The sequence below is a fragment of the Accipiter gentilis genome, chromosome 11 (assembly GCF_929443795.1).
Source record: "Accipiter gentilis chromosome 11, bAccGen1.1, whole genome shotgun sequence".
Taxonomy (NCBI): Eukaryota; Metazoa; Chordata; class Aves; order Accipitriformes; family Accipitridae; genus Astur; species Astur gentilis.
This window is the reverse complement of record NC_064890.1, coordinates 12,523,287-12,541,741: the sequence shown is the minus strand read 5'-3', so window position 1 is coordinate 12,541,741 and position 18,455 is coordinate 12,523,287.

Genomic DNA, 18,455 nt, shown 5'->3' with positions numbered 1-18,455 from the left:
ACGTCAACCCTGAATTCCGAAGTGTTGAGCTGTGCAGAGAGCTTAAATCTGTACAGCAAGCTTTGCTCAGTACTGCTGCTCAGCTTTGCCTTAGCTAAACCCTGCCAACGGCTACACATAAATGAACTCTATTAATTCCAGATCCAAGTTGGCAAATTTGCAATGTATTGCACACTCTTCTGGTTACTAGTTCGGATCTGTGCTACCTTAAATCTCTGTACGCTGCTCCACCGCATGAAATAGATTTGGCCTTAGTGATTGTGATTGATAAACTTCATTTGACGTGTCTCAGGTCATTTGCCTCTGGAACTGGGATTAGACAGATTTGTTTTGCAGGTGTGAGTCAAAGCGCAAATGTCTGTAAAATCAGAAGTTTCAAAGGGAGGCTGCAGCAAAGCTGTGCTCGTTGTATTAATACCCTGCATTCACACACCTGCAACTTCTTTATCTACTCGTGCTGAAATTTTCCATCCCTGGAGTCAGCCCTTGAAAATTAGTATTTTGGAAAGTCTGAAGAAAACAAAATTTGCGTTCCAAAAATTAATTTCTGGAAATGAGATAGCCCTTTGGAAAACAGTGGTAGCACTGTGCCTCAGCAATGTGTAGGCTGGAACATCTAGTACCTAATCCTGTCTCTTTTTGATTGTCAGAAACGAGGCTCCAGTTTTAGACACCAAATTTAGGTGTTACAGAGTCGGTGCCTATGTGTGTGATAGGTTTAGACAATTATAGACAATAGAAATCTAATAAACATAGTGAATCCAGAGAGCTTTTCAGCTTCCCAATGTAGGTGTCTATTCTCAGACTAGAAAACTAACCCTCTAGTGGCAATATTCAGCTGCCAAAACATCTGTGCCTAGCATCAGTCAGATGCTGTGGGCTAACCTGTGCATCCTCCTGCTGCTGCTGCAGCAAGGCACTGCTATGCCTCTAGGATGGGGCCGTATAGCACAGCCCTGCGTAGAGGTATGACATCCTCCGGGGCATCTCGAATGGCATTAGATAGCCATACTTAGGCAACTGAGTCCTGTCTCATTGACGGCATCGACTAAATCTTCATTAGCTGTACTGAGGGCTGATAAATCTGACTGGTCTGTAAACACCTATACTGTAGACACGTCAAAAATTTGGGTGGAGCTGGTTGCCACTCCGGTTTCATATATACTTCTCATGAGTGTATCAGCTGTAGCCAAAACAGCACAGCAATCTTACTGGGTCCGACAGCTGCCTGGCAATAGCGAGTGATGCTGGCTGGGAGTTTGTGCTGGTATACCATGACTGAACCATTCATCTTAATCTTCGCTGAGTTGAACGGAGGCCACAGAACGTGTATGATATTTCATCAGATTTCTCTAATACTGTGTACAAGAGCAGTGAGTTGGGTTTTTTTTTTTCAAGACTTGTTGTTTTCCTGTGGGTTTAAGACAGCACAGCTGAGGGCTGTGTCACTTCTCAGCAAGACCGATTAGTCTGCGTGGAGCACTGCCCTGAGACAGACACGCTGCTCCCAGCTCTGAATGATAACTCAGGCATGCCTTACCGGGTAGACAGCCCTACATGTCTGTGCATCCAAAGACTATATTAGCCACTACATCACTCTGAGAACACATGCCTTATTGATAATCAAAATGTTTTTCTGATTCACTACCTTCTAAAATTCAATCCTTCCTCCTGCAGTTGTGATTGAAATGTGAATTTGCAGGTGAACATGTCTTGTGAATGAACTTATTTTGCCCTACAGAATGGCCCTGACCTTATTTATCAGGTTCCCATATAGTGCCATTAAGGGCATTGCTGGACTGAGGTCTAAAATGCTAACATCACTTCCAGAAGCAGAGGGGTTTTCGTTGAACGTCTGATGTCCATTTCTTTAGCAGGCATGACTCTGCTAAACTTACTAAAGCTGACAGCAGCTCTGATTTGGGAAGACTGATTCTTGCTTCTTTATTCTTTAATTAACCTAGCCTCTGCTGCACTGTCTAGTTAATATTAATGTGTTCTCCTTGAGCTCTGCTACTTACCCATCACACTATCATAGAATCATAGAATACCAGGTTGGAAGGGACCTCAAGGATCATCTGGTCCAAACTTTCTTGGCAAAAGCACGGTCTAGACAAGATGGCCCAGCACCCTGTCCAGCTGACTCTTAAAAGTGTCCAATGTTGGGGAATCCACCACTTCCCTGGGGAGATTATTCCAATGGCTGATTGTTCTCATTGTGAAAAATTTTCCTCTTGTGTCCATTCGGAATGTCCCCAGGAGCAACGTGTACACATTACCCCTCATCTTTTCCATGTGATTCCTTGTAAAAAGGGAGTCTCCATCTTCTTTGTAGCCACCCTTTAAATGGAACATGGAGATAAGGTCTCCCCTAAGCCTTCTTTTGTTAAGGCTGAACAAACCCTGTTCTCTCAGCCTTTCATCATATGGCAGCCTTCCCAGAGCTTTGATCATCTCTGTGGCCCTTCTCTGGACTCTCTCCATCCTGTCTGCATCTTTTTTTGCATAGCAGGAACCAAAACTGAACACAGTATTCCAGGTGTGTCCTGACAAGCGCTGAGTAGAGTGGGATAATGACTTTATCTCTGTTGGTGATGCTTTTCTTGATGCAACCCAGCACCCTGTTGGCTTTCTTTGCTGTAGCAGAGCGCTATTCACTCATATTGAGCTGCTTGTCCACTGGGACCCCAGGTCCCTTTCCACAGAGTGGCTCCCCAGCCAGGTAGTTCCCCTGGATTATCTTTTCCCAGGTGCAGGATCTTACACTTGTCCTTGTTGGCCTTCATAGGTTCTTGTTAGCCAACTCTTCCAGCCTATCCAGGTCTTCCTGCAGGGCGGCTCTCCCTTCCAAAGTGTCCACTTCCCCACTCAGTTTGGTATCATCAGCAAACTTCCTTAGGGTACACTTGATCCCATCATCCAGGTCACTTATGATGATATTAAACAGCGTTGGGTCCAATATCAGTCCCTGGGGGACTTGTGACAGGTTGCCAGTTTGAAAAGAAGCGATTTACCACCACCATGTGGGCCTGTCAGCCAGCTCCCCACTCACTGCACAGACCGCTTGTCTAGACCGTAACGGATCAGATTCTCTGAGGAGGCTGTGGGAAACCGTATCGAAAGCCTTGCAGAAATCCAGGTAGAAAACATCCACTGCTCACCCCACACCAACCAAGCAGGTTACTTTGTCATAGAAGGCATGATTTGTCCTTGGTGAATCCATGCTCACTTTTCCCAATCACATGCTTCATTTGACTTGTACTAGCCCTCAGGAGGATTTTTTCCATAACTTCAGTCAGGGACTGCAGTAAGACTGGTGGGCCTGTAATTTCCTGGATCCTTCTTTAAGTCCTTCTTGTAGATGGGGGCGACATTAGCCTTCTTCCATTCTTCTGGGATGTCCACCGATCCTCGTGACTTCTCAAAGATTATGGAGAGTGGCCTCGCAATGATGTCAGCCAGCTCTGTTAACACCCTCAGGTGGATAACGCCAGGGCCCATCACTTTGTAGGGGTCAATCTCCTGTAATAGTTCACATACTAACTCTTCCTTCACTGATGGTGGGTCTGTGTTTGCATCAACCCAGATTTCTGTTCCCAAGGCCTGGGGCCCAACAGTGCTGGTAAGGACAGAGGTGAAGAAAGTGTTGAGAACCTCTGCCTTTTCAGCATTGTTGGTGACAAATTCACCTCTCCTGTTTAACAGCAGGCCAATATTTCCCTTCCATTTCTGCTTGTTGTTTACATACCTGAGAACACTTTCTTGTACTTTTTGATATCTCTGGCCAATTACAATTCAAGCTGAGCTCTTGCTTTTCTAACTGCATCTCTGCACACCCTGGCAATGCCCTTGTAGTTCTCAATGGATATTCATCCCCTTTTCCATCCTTGGTATGCTTCTCTTAGTTTTGAGCAGACTCAGATGCTCACAGTTAAGCCGCAGAGGTCTCTTGCTCCACCTACTTCCCTTAACTCTAAAGGGGATGAACTTTTTTTGTGCTTCCAGGATAATGTTCTTGAAAAACTCCCAGCCTCGCTAGCTCCTTTATCCTCTATGGAAGCTTCCTGCAGAATCACTCCTAATTGAGCTCTGAGTGAGCTGAAGTTTGCTCTTCTAAAATCTGAAATCTTTGTCTTAGTACTAACCTTCAGTGTGCTCAGCAGGATCCCAAACTCCACAACATTGTAATCACTGCAGCCAAGGCTATCACTAAGCAAGATATTAAAAAGCAGGTTTTCGTGGTTTGTGAGTAGCTCAGCAGTATCTTATTCCTGGTTGGCACATGTAACGTTTGTATGAGGTAGCAGTCCTCTATGCATTCCAGGAACTTGATGGATGATGTGAGCTGCTCTATTGTTCTTCCAACAAATGTCTGGATAGTTGAAGTCACCCATAAAAAACAGGTTCTGTTGACTGAAGCTTGCTTAAGTGACCCAAACATTGCTTTGTCAGCTTTATCATCTTGATTTGGAGGTCGGTAGCAGATGCCTACTCTAAGATGCTCCTTGGAGATCACTCCTCTGATCTTGACCCAGAGGCATTCCATAGGGTTTCCACAATTGCTGTAGTTGACTTCTATACATTCAAGGTTCTCCTTAAAATAGAGCATGACTCCTCCTCCTCTTCTTCCCTGCCTGTCTTTACAAAACAGCTTATAGCTATCCATCGTGTTCCTCCAGTCATGTGAGTTGTCCCACAATGTTTCAGTTCCTGTCATATCATAACTTTTGGACTGGGCATGGAGCTCCAGTTTGTCCTGTTTGTTCCCCAGGCTGAGTGCATTGGTATGCATACAGTTGAAGTGGTTGGTCTTCTGGTTCTCATCTTGGGAAGCAGCTAAGGAACGTTTGTCGCTGCTCTGGTTGGCCCGGCTTATTCCCCAGTTGGTTGCAATGGCGTGAGTGTTGCCACTTTGGGCCCCGCTCCCAAGTCCTTCAGTTAAAGCCCACCTCACCAAGCTGGCCAGCCTGCTGCCAAAGATTCCCTTGCCTCATTATCTGTGATGTCTGCCACAGGAGCGTGGTTCTGAAACCACTTCCCTATCTCCGTCTCGGCCCCTCTCATACCGCGCTTGTTTCCTGCAACCCGGCCACCAGGCGCAACAGATCACCGACCTGTGCACAGCTTTTGAGGTACTTACCTTTTCTCCAGGAGAAGGGTCTGGGCACTGCTTGCAACCTAGTGTCTGTACTGAAGTCTCCTTCCTTACGGGTTCCGTCTGGGTGGAAGCATCAGACATCTCGGGGTCTTTCTCTGTAGAAACACTGGTTCTAACACCAAGGTGAGTGCCCACCATCGCGGCAGAGGCCTAGAGCACTTCCCAGGGCTGTGGGCCTACGAGCAGGGTGCACGGCCCTTCTCGCACGCCCTTCTGCCCCCACCGCCGTGCCCTCTCCAGCCCTGTTTGCAGGCCCCGGTCGCAGCGCTCCCGGTCGCCAGCGCTCCCCAGGGCCGTCTCAATCTCCCGCGGCTGCTCCTGGCAATGGCCAGACCACGTCTCTCCTCGGGTTGCCCTGGCTCCAGGAACCCCCCAAATGGCTCCATCCAGCGCTCAGCCACAGGACGTACTGTTGCCGCAGCCGCGTGCCTCGCCGACCGAGTGATCTATGTGATCGCCGACTATGTGATCTTCCGTTGCCAGACAATTAAAATATCCCTTTCTCTTTTTTTGCTTTTGATTAACTTACTGACTACATTTGATGAGATGGAGGTATTTTATGTTACAAAACCCAAGTATTCATATTTATTAATGTGGTGAAAGTGAGCAAACTTTTGGAATACAAAAAGCGTCTCTGTGGTTGTTCACATAGAAAACCCAAATATTTGTTTAGCTCTAAAATGAATTAATAGCAATTGGATAGTTTGCCTTCTGCTACTTACGCTAAGTGTTTCTGACAGATGAGCAAAAATTGTAGAGAAACCATATGCTTTATTTTAAAATGATAGTTTATGGAAAAGCAGCCAACTTCATCAAACTTCTAATCTGAGTCAATTTTTTTCTAAACTCTTGTCTAAAAAAACTAAAAAACATATCCTCAGAATTTTCCAGTCATGTTGAGTGTTTTACCAAAAATGGATAACTATTTTAAAAAATGTGTTACAGACAATTCAGAAAGAATAAAAAATCCATTTCAATCCTCATAAAATGAAAAGAACTTTCAAATTTAAAATTTTTCTATATCCAAAGAGTCTGTTGTTTTAAGGCATGCCTACATATGTGTTATTAGTCATACCTTGCCTTTGTAGTGCACTACACTTAAAAGGAAGTGTTCAGTTATCGTAAATAAATTAAAAATCCAAATATTTCTTGTAACTTTTGATAATCTACCTAGAAAGACTGAAAAATAATTAAAACTTTCTAGGAAATGAAATTAATTTTAAATGTGCAGATGCATAAAAATGCAAAAAGAGTAAACAAAATGTTCTAAAATTCTCTGTCTATAACACATTAGTAAAAATATTCTTATCCTTAACCAGATGCTCCAATTGCACTGAATAAATATATAATCTGACCATGAAAGTGAAGCTGAATCTATTTGAGTTTTGGTGGAATAATGTTTTTCTTTAATGGCTATTGAGTTTATGACAACTTTATGCCCTGTAAATAAATAACTCAGTGTCAAAGTTTTAGTTCTGTGAAACTAGATATTACCGCAAAATATGAATTACATGCAGATCAAAGTATATTGCCAGCTTCAGTTAAGAGAGCATAGGCACAGCATAAGACAAAAGCTAGTAGGTTCCGACAAGTTTATTAACTGGCTTAGAGCTGCAGTTCCATGTCCGTCACCTGAAGAAATCGCTGCCAGTCTGCAGTTTCAGGCACTGAAACACTGGCAGTCTGAAAGGACACGTATATAATAGCACATTCGATATCTGCTATTACTGCAATGTCAGACAATGCACTGTCTTTAGGCACTTGCCACTTGCAAAAGCACTCTACCTGAGCACTAAGAGCTAGGGAAATGACTTGAATAACTGAATAACTTGTTCTTACTGTATTGTGTTAGACACACTGATGACAACCATTTGCAGGAGTTAAATGAAGTTCAGCTACTGATGGCTTTTGTTTTAATCTCATCATGTAACAAATCCAGTTGCTTTATGACAGAGATTCAATAGAAAGGTGATGTCAGAACTTTAAATTTCATTTACTGGTAAGCAGAAGCTGAGGTGGAAGCTGAGACCTGTCCACACGGGGTTTACCAGCACCAGGTCACTGAATGAACGACAGGTAAAGCTTACACTCCATTTGTTTGCAACCAGATTGATCAGCAGATAGAACCCTCCCTTTTGCAGTAGTTCATTTTTAGTTTTGCCATCTCGGCATTCTGAGCTGTATTATGCTTTGTGCATCTTCACAAAGCCAGTGAAGTTACTCTAGGGATTCATCAGATCATCTCTGTCCATGAGATTGAGGAGGAGAAACAAAATATGAAATGAGAAATATGAAATGTGCAATGTGAAATATGACTTTCCCATTGATTTTTCTACTAATAGAATCAAGGTCCTGTATTATGATATACTTCAATAATAACTGCGTGAGTTGATTTCTACCTGTGATGCTCAGTAATCCTGCATGATTGCCTGCAATCTGGTGGGCACCTGCATTCAGCTTGGATATACTTTTCCCCTTGCTCATAATTAATTGTCAGCACACTGTAGTCCATTAAAGATGTCCGAGACTTTGATACAGAGCTTGGTTCTGATATTATATTAACACTGGACAGGTTGCACCTTACAGGGCAAAGAGAGTAAGTCCTTGGTTTACACATAATTGAACTGCTTATCAGCATCATGACTGATTCATAGAAGTTGCTGCAGAAAGTAATTAAATAGTGCAGTAATATGAAGGGTGTGATTTTGGATGAACTTTTAATTCTAGTTGGAAATGTCCTAAATCTGAATGAAGTTCTAGGGTTAGCTGTGCCTTCCCACTTGCATTCTCAAGCCACTCTTCCCAAGTGACAGACTCACCCCTAGATGTCTGTTGGGGTAGAAGTCTGTCATCTATCTCACATTCAAACACCCAAATCACAGGACTTTTCTCCACTATTTGAAATTTCACCACAGGTACCAGCTGACTTGGCTCCTTGGTATTCATGGAATGGTCAGGATAAAGGGCAACCCTTTGGATCAAAGTGTAACTCATGTACTTGTATCACAGAAGGGAAAAAAATCGAAGACAGAAGAAAAATTTCTGCACAGCTATATTTCATCCTTCCCTTGGAAATCTCCTCTTTGACCCACTTGTTCCTCTGGGACCTGGAGAGAACATAGGAGATTTTCTTCGAGCTCTCAGTCTAATTCTCAGATGTTGACCATGCACTGCCTGGTGTAATCTGGGTTGCATATCCTTTCTCAGGCTAGACGAATCATATTGAGGGTACTGGAAAACTGCTGGCTTCTTGAAAGCTGAATCTGGAATATGTAACAATATGAAATAGTTTGGTACAAGCCTAACGTTCACTGCCTGACACTGTTTTAAAAGGAGATTTACTTGTGGTGAGGTGATTAATATATTTACATACACAACCAGAGACTTCAGCACTTACCAGAGCCGTCTAATTACAACAGCAAAAGCCATCCAAAGACAGACAAAAGGCAGAGACATGTAGAACTAAGAGCAAACTTATTCACAGACTTAAACAGACCAGCAGGCTCATATACCAGATGTTGCCATCAATCCAATCAAGCAGGCTGATTGAATTGCTCAATTTTAATAAGTGAAATACTGTAGTAGATCTATTTGCCCAAAGCATGTATATTCTCAAGAATACTATTGTTCTTCACCAGTTTACTGTGAAAGTCACTAAATGGCTATTTTAAATTTAATTTACTCTAATCAGTAACATTGTTTTAAAGGTTGCCATTGTGAAAGCTGTTTTCTCTTTACAATTTGCTGATAAGAAACAAGACAGCAAACTGATTGCAAACTCAGATACCTGTAAAATATTTTTATACAGGACATTTTCTACTCCTCCCAACTATTTCTGCCCATTTTAATGATATGTAAGCTTTATTTCTGTCCTGTCTGGAGACTTTGGGAAGACTCTTGCAAGTCATAACAAATGACACTTCAAACAAATCACCATTATCAAAAGATTTGTTTGTTTGGAAGGAAGCCAGCACAGAGAAGACAAAGGAGAAGAAATCATTTTTCAGTGAATCCTGTATCGCCAAGTATTTCACAACAACCATTAAAGATATTTGTTGTCTCTATGAAGTCTGTCCACATACATTTTTCAGCGTTGCCTTGAACCTAGTGAAATCTGTTCATGTTCTTTCTTGTGATTTGTTTTAAAAACTTTTGAAAATGTTTGCAATGGCTGTGCAATTGTATTGTTCCAATCTGTTAAAAACTGGCTTGAAAAATGTCATCTGATTGCGCAAAACCCATTGCCAAATCACAGAGTCTGGATCCTAAAACAGTGTTTGCTAGTTTGGACTGCACTTCCCTTTAGACATGAAGTGTTACCTCAGACCACCATAAATTTACTGAATGCAAACTGAAGCTGTAATCACTGATAGTCAGGTGTACCACAGGATAAGGTTATATTTTTTCTTGTAAATTCTCAAGACAGCTGGTAAATGTTCACCTGTATCCATTTGTATCCACAAGTTAGCATTTGCCTAGAACAGGGTAGATAGCATACAGATCTATCTACCAGCTATCTACCAACCCCTAACGTGTATCAACCTTTGAATATAACCCCACAGGTATCATCTGTACTAAACACTGTTCTTTGCAACTCAAGTACCCATTCAAAAATTGTGTTGAAGTTATTTGTATGCAAAGCTTTGCAATTCACACTTGATTCCTTTTCCACTGTCGCTGGAGGCATCTGCAAGTATTTGTGTTGTTTCTTGTAGCAGATAAGTGATTCTGGTAGTTTTTGTTTCAAAGACTGAAATGCTGTACCAGAGCTGTATTGATTTGCTTATATTAGATATGATCTGATAGAGCTTGGGAAGGTAATCTCTTTTAGCTCTTTTTGAAGAGGCATTTTGTGAGCAGACTTACAAGGAAAAAATGTAAAAGGAAGTTGCAGTGACCGGTGGCTGTGCTGAAGTTCTGTTTTTGAAGGCATTGGGAACCAACCTAACCAACAAAATTGTACTACTTGTTTATGAGAGACATCCACACTACACATCTCTCATATGTTCTCAATAGGGGCCTAGTTAGGATAAAGGGCAAATTAAAAACAAAATATGCTGCTCTTGCCATGCAGCCTAGGAAGACTTCAAGCGCAGGTCATGAAAACAAGTGGGAATACTGGGACAGAAGTTCTGCACTGAGACACTGCTGCGAATCGTAGCACGCTGGTTTGTAACTACCAAGTTCAGTGGCTCATCCTCCAAGAATTCAAAGAAAATTCCGAAGGACATATAGAGGTAAAAGGGAGGTTATCTGTGATCACATGAAAAATAGATTTATTAATGACAACAGTTTTGGAGACTTGCTAATGGTGGAAATAAATAGGGCCAAACTGCAAGCTAGTCCAAACTGGACTCAAATCACTGGTCCGTCACTATGTGTGAGAGTGAGATATTTCAGAGAAAGACACAAATCTCCCCACATCTCATTTTGAAATAACATATATAACTAGAAGACATCTTCCTAACCCACTAATTTTGGAACATGTTAGTCTATGGCTTTCTCCATGACATTTGTAAATTGATGGAAGAAACCAGGAACTGGTCATCATGTTTCTGCCTGGGATTTCCTGGACTGAAATACACACACAACGTTGCATAGATGCCTTCTGTGTGAGAGCGAGCCAGATGTGCTCTAGACCTGTTGAACTCACAGTGCAAAAGCAGATCAACTGTAAATTCTGTACAAATGGCCCAAATCTTGTTCTTATCTAAAGAACATTTCCAAGGGAGAGAGGCTGTTGTGCCTGCTAGTCCCATCCAGGAGTCAGGACTTCACTCAACCATCACTTCCCTCCAGATCTGCTCTGGCAGGATAATTGTTCTGCGTCTGTTCTGAGGCAGACTGGCAGCTAGCTGTCTGTCATCAAGCAGAGTGCGGAGTAAAGATTTCCTTACCTCTTCCTTTCTTAGACATGCTGGCAATGTGGCAGGTCTTTGAGGATTACTCCTACATGATGAATAAGGCAGAAGTGATGAATGAGGCAGGAATACCTGCCCACAGTTCAGCAGCTTACACGTTTTGATTCCTCTGTAAAAGTGCTTAATCTGGACTTCAATGATTAGACTGTATTTTATACCAGAATATTCACATTTCTCCCATTTCACTTTCTGAAGTGAGTATCACCGGGGATGATATTCTTATTTTTTATTTTAGTGGCTAAATCTGTTAAAATCCTTTGACAGACTTTGTCAAAGCAGAGGAGTCCACAAAATAATTTGAAGAGAGCTTAATAATAAACTAAATGGAAACTATGGGATATAATTGTATTGTTCACAAAAGATAACATCAAGAATCCATTTTACACAAAGCAACCACGACATTATTAGCTAGATTCTGACACATATACTGCAATAGTGATACTTAAACTGGTAAGAAGCTACTTCAAAAGAAATGAAAGTAAGTTTAGAGATCTCACTGTAAAAACAAGTGTTAGTATTTGAACTCAATTTGTGTAATTTTTTGAGAATATGGATCAATAAATGATAAATTTTTTATAAACCATTGTTTAATCAGTATTTTGGCTCTTTGAAGAAAAGTATATCAATCCCAAGATCAACAGGTGAAAGAAAAAAATTACAGTTTAAGCAAGTAGGGGAATATATTGGTCATTTTAAACCTGTACTGATTAAATTAATGATTTATAATGAACTGTAAAAACCTCTGTTTGGAATATTAACTAAAGGAATATGTCTCTACTGGGTGTGTTATTCCAGAACCTGCTTTAACAAAAAATATGCCAGTGATCTGTCAGATGTCATAACCATGTCTTCAGCATTACTAAGGAGATCTTACACAGGAGTCAGTATAAACTCTGGACTTTATTATTCTTTCTTGATTTGGGATATTTGGGGGTCTAAAGCTAAGGAATACTGTCTATATCCAAGACAGAGACCTCAAAATACCTCTGATGAACCTTTTTGATAGCTGAAAGATTATACATAGCTATTGACACAGCTTGGATTTAGGAGTTGGATTTGGGTAGTTTCAGTTGTGTTTTGGTGTGTAACTATTTTTTAATATTGACTCTACAGGAAATTTGGCTTCCAGTTTTATCTGCTCTGGATTTCACCTAAGGTAGGTGCCTGAACTGACATCAACTTCCCTCCCTAAGTGACATAACTCTACATAAGAAGTTCATGGCACCTTTTTATCTGCAGATATGACTAAGATGCCGTATTTTCACTTAGCTATTCTGCCTGATTTTTTGCATGTCAGATTTTCATTACATTCTGGATCCATTGTCCAGGTATGACACACAGTTATAACAAAAATCTTTGTTGGCAGCCTATCTTGTAATAAGCAGGTACTTTCACATTAATTGCATAACATAACACTGGAGATGCTCAAAAGGGGTCAAAAGGACTTGAGACAACTGCAGATTTTGTACATAATTTTCAGACTTGACTGTTCAAATCTAAGTTCTTTGATCCCTGTATAGGAACTGCAATATAAATTGCTTTGTTCTCAAAGAAATTGATACAACTACCTTGGAATCTCCTTTGAGAAGGAGTTTACCCATGCTTATGCGTGAGAGTTAGGTGTGTATCTCTGACAGCTCTGATGAAAGCTTTTTTTGGCAGACTAATTTTGACCATAGAGACGCGTTCCTTAAGTCAGAAAAATATCAGATCTAATGAGCTTCATGTCAAAACAATAAAACCCATCTGTTTGCCTTCCTCTTCCCACAGTGACACTAACAATAAATCGCACATCCTCACTCCTCCCACATCTCAATCTGAGCTGTCAGTGTGGGACCCTGCTTCCCACTGATCAATGAGAAGGGAAGAAACTTTGTGAACAATTCACCTGCCTATGTTCCCTGGCACTTCCCAACCATATAGCATGCACCTGAAAATGAAGGTGACTGGTGTAGCATAGCCATGGTATACCTAGTGATTATATTTCAGCTAGGATGGCTCTATTTCTGCTTAGAACCCAAAGGAGTTGCTGTGACATAAATTGCTATGTACAACACTGAGGAACTTCTCTATACCGATCAATCTAAGTGCAATTTATGTGCAAGAACCATGAAATGAAGCTAAGTTATTCTGGCACCTAATAAGTGAATGAGATGACATTTTTCTCTGATTGAAAGCCCACAGCTCTTTAATTATAGAGCATTGGGCCAAACCCATCTTCATTTCATGCATTTTTAGGTTGACCATAATGGGTTTTCTTGTTCTTATTTGGATTAAATTTTCAGCTTGCTTCTTCATTCTGAGCCCCTTGCAAAAACTTTAACAACTGATCTGCCAGCACGAACATCACTCTTGGTTACCTCTCCAAAAGCATGGCAGAAAACAGCCTAACAGCCTTCTGATTGGGGGGTGGGGGTGGGGTGGGGCTGATGTTGCTAACCAAAAGGGAGAGTAAATGATTTAAATTATTTGTTATATCATCTCAATTTCTAAATCTTGGATGCTAGCTGTAGGTCATTTGCTAACATGCACTGATGTCATTATTTCTATTGCTGCTTTTCTTCTCCAAAAAGGTTTTCAGATGCAAAGAATAGTCTGGGTCTTCAGAGACAGGTCCTAAATTATTCAGGTGATTTGTTGTTCTGCCAATTACCTTGGTATTTCCAGAAGTTCTTGCATAAATCAGTAAGTAAAAAGACCCCCCAAATCAGGTTTTTTTCACTACCCATGACAGCACCATTCAATGAATTTCCTTGCTTATTGTGTCTGCAGAATGTCTCTCCCTGGCAAGCCATCAGTATCACACCAGCCATTTCACCGCGTTGACAGTCCGCTTCCAATGTATAACGGGGGACGTTGAATGAATCAAAACAATTGGGAAGTATGACAATGACATCACTCTGTCAAGAAGATACTCTGTCAAGAAGTTTGGAGGGCATAACTGAGGTGGTATGTTTTAGCCATCAGAGTGGCAATATGTTTGTTGACAAGAACATCTTATATTAGCCAGAAAAATATATTCTTTACTTCAGGTCAGATTATACTGAAGTACGAAATGGTGCAAATTAAAGATGGACCACTCATCTTTAAAAATTAATATCCTAATTTAAAAGCAGATGTTTGCTATAGTTCTAACAGCATTTTCCCTTTCTTTTTTCTTCTTTTTCCTTTTTGCATTGAAGTGTGATTTTATAGTTCTTCTTATTGGAAAGTACCTGGCTTCTGCATGAGCAATATTGACTCATTTTTTATTCCCTTAGGAAGGAGCTAACATTTCATCCAGAAACAGTTTAGAAAGGAAGTAAATCTTCCATTGGATTTTTGGATGGGTTTACTTACACAATTAAAAATAAATGAAAACATTCAGAGTCCAATTTGAAGTCTGGTCTCAATAAAATGCACAGAGATCCATGCTGGCAACTTCTATTAATACTAATGGAAGTTATTAGGTATGTCTTCCCCAGGCATTGATGGGAGAATTTCCTGCTCATTTGCAAAGTAGGTGGAAGTGAATGATCCTCCTGTGATATAGCTTCTGGAAATGTGAATTAGGTATGGCTATGAACATTATGAAGGAAAATGAAAAAGGCTGTTTCCAGAGGATGCTGTGGAAAGGTGGTAGTAGTTAGAAAATCAATGGATGTGGCAGCGTACTAGATCAAAAAATGACCTTGCCTGATATTTGTGTTGCAGCAGGTGTTGTCTTTGATAAATGGCTCTTGTAAATCACTGGCAATGTTGTACCATCCCGTCTGAGATTAAAAAGTTTAAGTGTTCCTGATGAACTTTCTAAATGCCAGCTAGCAGATGCACTTGGGGGCTATTAACATTCGTACACTTTATTATACAAATGAAACATAGAAACGAAATTGGTAGAAATTCTGATGCCCAGAGAGAAGCACCAGCTTCCACTGCCTGCTGAAGGAAGACATATGTCTGACAAATCATTAATAAGAACAAGCTTAAATAAATTGTACATGAATTGGCAGAGGAATTTTGAAAGTAATTTTGTGTATTGTCTGTAGAGTTAGGTGAATGATTTGTGTGCAGCTACTCAGCAAGTCTCATTCCACATTTTCTTACAGCTTTTCAGACACTTGATTTGGTTTTTAGCAATTTATTCATGCACAGGTTTACTCATTTTACTAAAACAGAAGTGCATACATACTATGTTGTATTGCTACTATGACCTGATTTCCCAGCTGAGTTAGATTGTATTATGTCTCTGTCCTGGCTAGCTCAATATTGCTGTGGGAAAGAACAGCAGGTAATCTGGGCATTTGCTTCTTCATAGATCAGTTCATGTTTTCAGAATCTGATAAATCAGAATGACATGTAAAACCTTTCTTCTTTACTTATACGTTTTGCTATGGCCAAAGTATCACTGCTAGAAAATATATTTAAATTTATATTCATTTTATGTAAAATAGTGGAACCGTATGTTATGTTCCCTGTTGTTTACTGGGGAGATTTACACTTGCCCTGTATTCACACTATAGTTGAACTCTTTAAGACTGTTTGCCTGCAATGTACTACAAAAGATAAAAAATTAAGATCATGCTTATCCATGAAGTCCTACAAGTTAATTGACAAATTCAGAACTGCTGTTAGTTGTTCTCATACAGAAAGAACCATCTTGCAGGGAAAGTAAAGGACTATTTGGTAAATTTTTAATGGACATAATAGGAAACGTCTATCTTGAGGAGGAACTAGAATAATTTGGATGGAAATAACTTCACAAATTAGGATTTCAAAGTGTCTGAGATACTGTGGAACAAACATGGCTAATGTAATTGTTTAGGTATGTTGACAATGCAAACTGTTCTGCAACTTTAAGGTATGGAGACAAGAAGACATCAAATTATTTTAAAATGACTTTGTTACTAATCATCCCAGCAGGGGACAGCGCGTGTATGATATTGATCCACCTGACAGAGGTATCACAGAAGCAATTTGCCTTGATACTTTCTATAATGGCCTCTCCCCATCTTGTTGGAAAATTCCATCTCTTGAATATTTTACATTTTTACAATGGGTATTTATATTACTTAGTAAATATGGAAACAAGAGTCTATTTTCAGAAGATTCTACTCTTCTTGCTCATGCCTTGCAGACTTCCCTATTTTCTTGCAAATTGGAACAGCATTGAAAATGTCCATTCATATTACAACCCTTGTACAGAGACTTTCTCTGTGTAAAAACTCTTAAAACAAAATTCTGATTTGGAATGCTTTCAAGATTTTCCATTTCAGAGTCATAAAGAGCCTTCACTTCCTACCTAGGCAGCAAGGAATCAATAAATATTTAGAAGAATAGGGAAATATTTAAGCACACTGAGAGCTTAAAGCTCTGTTTATCAGGAGATGCTTCTGCTTTTCATATAGCTTTACTGAATCTTACATTTATTTGAATCTCATTTCAAGCTCATGATTATAAATGGAGATGTGTAACACACATACACACATGATGGTACCACAACACGTGGGTGTCATGGTTAAGGATTTCTGTTAGGAAAACTTGAGGATGAACTAGGATCATAGAGCTGGTAGAGAGATGAAGAAATACAAATTACTTAAGAAAATGAAACTTCTAGTTAGGCCATAATGCTTGGGGTTTGGTCATTTATGAAAGAGTTTGTTTTTATTAAAGAACATAAGCCATACACTGAGTGCCAAAGTATATTGCATGGGTAAGTCAAGCACAAATCAATATAGCAGAGTAAATCTATTCAAAATTTCCTCAGTGCTGAAAGAAATGATGGCTGTCAGATGCTGAAAGAAATGGTGCAGTCAAACTAGACAAGAACGTATTTGAGATTCTTACATGTAATACATGAGGCAAATGCATATCTTTAGTTAAGCATGGACACAAAACCCAAAATTGAAAAATCTTGTGCTTGGGCACAGAGAAGTTCATGCAATTACTTCTCTCATTTTCTGCTTATATGTTCATCCTGTTAAATTTTGCTTTGAATTTCAAGCTCTAACAAACCCTTCACCTCAATACCTGAAATTCACTTGAATCTGATTAGTTTCACATGGGTTTTACGTCAACATAAATCTGGCCTGCATTTGTTGCAAGGACTGATAGTACTGGGCTATGTTCCAAGTAGGCAGTGAGACCCCCAGATGATGGTTACCTGGTACCTGACACATCCTTTGCATCATCTTTTCACTTCAACAAGCTTTTCCTTATGATCTCGTAGAAAAAAAAGTAGGGCTCAGCACAATAAATCAAACCAAGTCCAGAGTTAAAGCTCATCTTCATCAGATCGCAATGCCAACGAAAACTACAATGCTGCAGTGAAACAGTACTACTGTGTGTGACTGCAGCACTGCAAAGCAAATAAATATGATGCAGGGTTTTTTTCTGATGAATACTGTAATATCTACTTGTCTGGCCTGGGACCCTTTTTCTGACACTGGACACAAGCAGCCATAAAATGCATAAGAACAGGACTAGTAACTCCCAGCCTCTAGTAATTTTTACCTCAGGGATTTCCATGTGTCTTTGTATTTAATAGTTCTCAGTGGGTTTCTTCTTTACCTTTGCCTAATGGTTTTCTACACACATGAAAATATTTAGTAGCCCACAACATCCTAGGTGAAAAAAATTTAACATGTTCATTACACGAAGGAAAAGGTAGCAATGTAACACAGGAGCAGTAGAACTACTGTGCTCATGAATGACACTTGTTGCTAATTCCAGGCTAAGTGAACATGGGTATCTCCCTTGGTGATTTGCAGCTCTACTTTCTAGGTCTTAAGCAGCAAATTCAAGGTGAATTCTTTCTATACTACAAAGAAGAAAAAAGGAAAAAAGAAGGCAGAGCCCAGTTTACACCTGATACTCTGCATCCCTGCTCTGGCCATATGCATCAAGAGCTCAAGCGAACAACTTCATGTAATCTTCTGTTTGATCTGAACCCCCTTCCTTCATGTAACTGGAAAGTTTCCTTACTATTGGACTACAAAAAAAATGTTTCCTCTTGGCAGTGTTGTAGTCTGTATAAAACACATAAACATTCAGCTAAAGCAGGCTCTACAGTTCAGGTATGTCCAGTGAGGGACGTAAACCAGGGACTAGACTATGTTTCTTAATTTTCCTGTCTTGGCCAAGAGTTGGAAAGCAAATGATACACAGCAACCACAGAGCATTAATAAATGCTTCCATTAACTGACATGGGGCATTCCAGGTTAGCCCACAGACAGACACTGCAGCTACAGAAGAAAGCAACACAGTTGACAGCAGCAATTTCAGCAATTGCTTTGTTGCCGGAAAAATTAATAGAGACAGCTAGGTAAGATTTGCAAAGGAAAATTAAGCAAATTAGAGCTTTAGAAAATTTTGTTGAGATGGCTGAATAACAGGGGTGT